The following is a 5,262-nucleotide window of genomic DNA, read 5'->3' on the forward strand; positions in this document are numbered from 1 at the left end:
TCATATTTCATCATCAAACAAGAAAAAAAACACAAGCTCTCAACAACGGCATAACTCAAAATATTCACCAAAATAAAAAATTCAAGCATGGGTTTTATAGTACTCGAAGCAACGATCTCAAAAACGTAAAAGTTATCAAAAACTTAACAAAAACGAACCTTGATTAAGCTTGAGTAAGTGTCGAACCCTAACCTTCTTTTCTCTTTTCTTTTGTTTTGGTTTCGGTGGATGAATAACATTATGAAACCATATTATAATTTCTTTATGTTTTATTATTACATATGTTTTTAACCATTTTACAACTTTACCCTTTAAAAATAAATAAACTTAACACATATTTCTAAGGTCATTGTCATCCATCACATGCAACTATGGTCTAATTGCAACATAAAGGCTTCCACTTAAAAAGCCAATAGCATTTCGACCCTTTATACAAATAACCATTAAATTTTTATTTTACGCGATTAAGTCCTTTTATTTAATCGGACACTCAAACGATAAAATTAAATCACGAAAATTTCACAGATATAAATTCACACAAAATAAACACAAAAAATAATTTTAAAATATTTTTCTGACTCAAATTCATGGACCCGAAACCACCGTTTCGACTAGGGTATAAATCGGGCTATTACATGGGCTTAGGCCCAGACTATACTTGCCCTCTGTCTGGTTGTTTTTGTAAGGGATTACAAACTGAGTTTTGTAAACTCACCTTTCTATTTGTATCTGTACAGGTAATCTCCAGTCATAGTCAAATCGGTGCTGGAGGGACTCAGAGGTGGCCACACAACCACATAAATTTTCATATCTGATTTAGATTATAAATAATTTCATTTTGGGTATTTTGTTGTAATAAGGCCTTTATGGATTTTTACTTTAATTTTTCATTTTTATTTGTTTTGGTTTATAATTGTTAGTAATAGGAAAACTCGAGTTTTTAAAAGAAACAATGTTTTTACAAAGAAAACGCAAGTACGCAACTGTTTTACAAAGCTTTCACTATAAAATGACATTTTGAAATTAATAATGTTTTTAAAAGTAAATACTTTTTAATAGTAACGCAAGTTTTGAAACGAACGACACATCCCAATATCGTCATTAAGATCACACAAAGAGATTAATTAGAAAAAGGATTTTTCAACGATATCACACTTTACGAAAAACATTTCAATGTGACATCGTCGGATTCAGCCATAATGTCTAGGTCAGATCTAGGGTGTTACAAATTTGACGGTAAATATGATGGTATGTAATTCATGCCACGTGACAGTGTGTATAATGTGCTAATGATATGATTATGTGGTGAAAACGTTCAGATAATCGGTAAGTAATAGTTGATGACATTATGGATATTTTGGCCTTGTGTCTTAATGAAACTGTTGGATATAGTTGTCATGCCATAGGATTGTGAGTACTCACTTATTTGTGTTAGGATATATGGGGCTTTGAAGCCCAATGATAGTTTTGGAGAGATAAGGGAATGTGAGCCAAGCTCCATTCACTGGGATATGTATGTGTATTGTGCTGGAGAGCGTTAGCTATATGATTTGCTTATGGGATTTGTTTGACTCTATGAGTCTATATGTGGTGTGGTGGAGATCCATGTATTCGATGAGTGGTGATAGAGTCCACTTTATGTTTCATAAAGTCAAGAGTGAAATTATCATACACTGTGACTAAATGTGATTATATGTAATTATACGTGCTTATATGTGATTGATATGTTTTAAAATATCATATATGTATGCCTAAACGTTTGTATAAATAAGGTGTAAAAGAATGCTTGGAATATGACTAAATATGTGAATTGTGACACTTAGTTAATGACGTTTTAGGAATATGTTGTATGTTGTTTGGTTGATGCGTGATGACTTATTTGCGTAGTGGTTGTTCTATGAATTCACTGAGCTTGTTAATGTCACCCACTCCATTTTATCATTTCCAGAGTAGTTGCGTTCCTGGTGTGAGCGTTGTGGCGAGGGATTGATCCAAGTCCTTTTTTATTCATTATAGCAGGTGTTTTGCTTATTCTAGTTCTAAGGAATGAAAAGGAAATGTGGTAGACATTTATATCGGATTATTAGGATGTATTTGGGATTATTTGTATATTACGTATGTTTGGAAGCTTGTGAACTTAGACATGGTGTTTGGTTTATTGTTTAGAAATTTTGATACTTATGTGACTATGTGAATGAAACATGATGTTTAGGGACTATGTTTGGATGATTTAAATGCTCTTATGTGCTAATTTTTTTGTAACCTGAAGTAGAGGTATCGATATTAAGGCTTTTAAAATGATACCTCTGTATTTTCAAAAGTACACGTAATAGAATAACAATTTGGTATCGATGCCTTAGCCTGAGTATCGATACTCAGGGTGTAATTATCAATACCTTGAGAAAGGTATTGATATTTTTCTGATGTTTTGAAATTTGGTGAGAAACAGAATGCTAGCTTGGTATCAATTTTCAAAGTGATATCAATACCACTTAAAGGAAATATCGATTTCATAGAGGCGGTATCATACCTATGTAACATTTTTAGGAAATTCTGTTAAGTGGTCCTACTGCATGATTAACACCCATGTTATGCTATTTTAAGAATTCCTGGCATCATTTATCAACTTAAAGTGAATGTATGTGATTAACGCCAAATTATACATAGTTTTACCCCAAATACTTAGCATATTTATGGATGTTTACTACTAGATTTGTGGATTTTGGTGCTCCTACTCCAGTTATTTCATGTTTTGTACTCAGGAGAGCACCAAGAGTCAAAAGGAGCCAAAAACGACCTAAAAAGGGACAAAATGGACCAAATCGAGAAGATTAGATGGCCTAAGCCTTGCCATACGAGCATCACACACGTCCGTGGCCTTCGGAGGTGTTGACCAAGGTTTACACGATTCACACGGCATGGCCATTGAGCCCACATGGCTGTGGCAATTTAATAGACCAAACACGGCCTGGCAATCAAGTCACACAGTCGTGGCACACGGGCATGTCCCTTTTTCAAAGAGTTGTATTTTACACAAAAAAAGGTATTTAGGGAGGAAGAAAGCCAATCCAAAGCCTATATAAACACCCTAAGTATGACCCAGAGAAGAGGCCTCTTCCAGAACTTTTCTGGAATACAGAACCACGCGCCAGAATTACTTGAAGGAAGCCAAACGATCCATCCCAAAATCTGCAGCTACTCCAAGACTGAAGATCTCTCTTAGAATTCCTTTAGGGATTTTAGAGTTTTCTTCATGTTTTGTTATTTTTATACTTTTGAGATGTACTCTTATTTTATTATGAACTAAACCCCTTAGATACCTAAGGGGGATAAAACCTATGATGGATCTTGTTATTATTATCTGAACTGTATGATAAATACTAGATTTGTTCTTAATTATGTGTTCTTAATGCTTGAGTTAATATTCCGGGTATTAATTCATGATTTGATGTGCTTATGCAGAGGAGGAATAGACCCTGCCTAAGAGTAGATTTGGCATAATTAAGTGGAGTTGATCGAACGCATAGAAAGAGGGTTACGAGATTTTGTCAGATTAGGGTGAAACCTAATCTGGGAGTCCATAAAGTGATTTACTGCTTCCCTAGGGGTTTTAATTAAGAAAGAAATTTTGATTAATTCTACTGAGGGTTAGACGTTATTAGTCTCAAAAGGGATAATAACATAGGTTAGGGAGTCTCACGGATCAAGTCAATTGAATAAATCGTCCGGTTCAAAGTCAGATAACAAGTGAAATCTAGGTGGATTCCTCCTTGGGTGTTGTCTTTATCAATTGCTTCTGTTCAAGTCTTTTTCCAAATTTTCTCTTCGCTTTAATTAAATTAGTTAATTAGTTTAGATAATTAGTTTAATAAACAAATCCTTTTATTCCTAGGCTGGATAATAAAAAGATAGTTATTACTGGTACTTTTGGTTCCCTTGGGTACGATATCCCAGTCTTGCCGTTACTATACTATTGTTCGATAGGTGCACTTGCCTTTTCATCGTGATAATAGTTAGTCTAGGTTTGATCTTCATTATAAATATTTATTACTTGTTACAAATCATGCGATCAAGTTTTTGGCGCCGTTGCCGGGGAACTGAAATATTAGGAACACTAAATTTTTATTACTTTAGCCATTTATTTTTCTTGCAATTTTATTTTATTTTATTATTTATTAATTTACTTTTTCTCTCTTGTGACAGGTTTTTATAGTTTATGACTAGAAGAAACCCATCAGGACCATTACTTTTTGACGAAGAAATTGATCGCACAGTTCGTAAAATCAAAGAGAAATAAGGCATAGTTTACGATACACGGAGAACGAGCGAGAAGACGATACTCAAACCCCAACCAAAGAGATGGCCGAAAACCCAGGCGATTAGCTGCATCCTACAATTGCAGCTAATCAAAATCATGCTCCACGTACTATGTATGACTATGCTAAACCTTCTTTAACAGGAACTAAATCTAGTATAGTTAGACCTGCTTTTGCTGCGAATAATTTTGAACTAAAGCCTAACACAATTCAAATGATACAGCAGTTGTTTGCAGGATAAGGATCCCAACACACACTTGGCGAATTTTCTTGAATTTTGCGATACATTCAAAATCAATGGCGTTTCTGATGATGCCATTCGTCTTCAATTATTTCCCTTTTCACTGAGAAACAAAGCCAAGCAGTGGTTGAACTCGTTACCACGAGGGTCTATCACTACTTGGGAACAAATGACCGAGAAATTTTTACTACAATGTTTTCCGCCAGCTAAAACGGCTAAATTACGTAATGATATTTCTTCTTTTGTGTAGATGGATTTAGAAACACTTTACGATGCATGAGAGAGATACAAGGACTTACTGAGAAGGTGCCCTCACCATGGGTTACTGCTTTGGCTGCAAGTTCAAACGTTCTACAATGGTGTGAATCCCTCGACAAGACAAATGATTGACGTAGCTACTGGCGGAACCATCAACAATAAAACATCGAAAGATGCCTATGAATTCATAGAGGAGATGTCACTGAACAACTATCAGTGGCAAGTTATGAGGACAAAGCCAACGAAAATAGCCGGCGTTTATAACATCGATTCAGTCACCATGCTCTCTAACCAGGTAGAACTTCTCAATAAAAAGATTGATAGTGCTCTTGGTTCTACGCAGGTACATCCAATAATGAGGTGTGACTCAAGCGGAGGAGGTGTGCATAAAGAATACCAATCCTTCAATCCTACAACTGAAGAAGAACAGGTCAACTGTATGGGTAA

At 35.1% G+C, this 5,262-nt stretch overlaps 1 non-coding gene across 1 annotated transcript; it reads right to left on the reverse strand.

Moving 5' to 3' along the window:
• Positions 1 to 4,774: 4,774 nt before the first annotated feature.
• LOC128294281 (small nucleolar RNA R71) lies at positions 4,775 to 4,881 on the reverse strand. Its single transcript, XR_008284595.1, has one exon. It is a non-coding gene; the product is annotated as a small nucleolar RNA R71 (small nucleolar RNA).
• Positions 4,882 to 5,262: the final 381 nt, after the last annotated feature.

The sequence above is a fragment of the Gossypium arboreum genome, chromosome 6, assembly GCF_025698485.1.
Source record: "Gossypium arboreum isolate Shixiya-1 chromosome 6, ASM2569848v2, whole genome shotgun sequence".
In the NCBI taxonomy this organism is placed as follows: Eukaryota; Viridiplantae; Streptophyta; class Magnoliopsida; order Malvales; family Malvaceae; genus Gossypium; species Gossypium arboreum.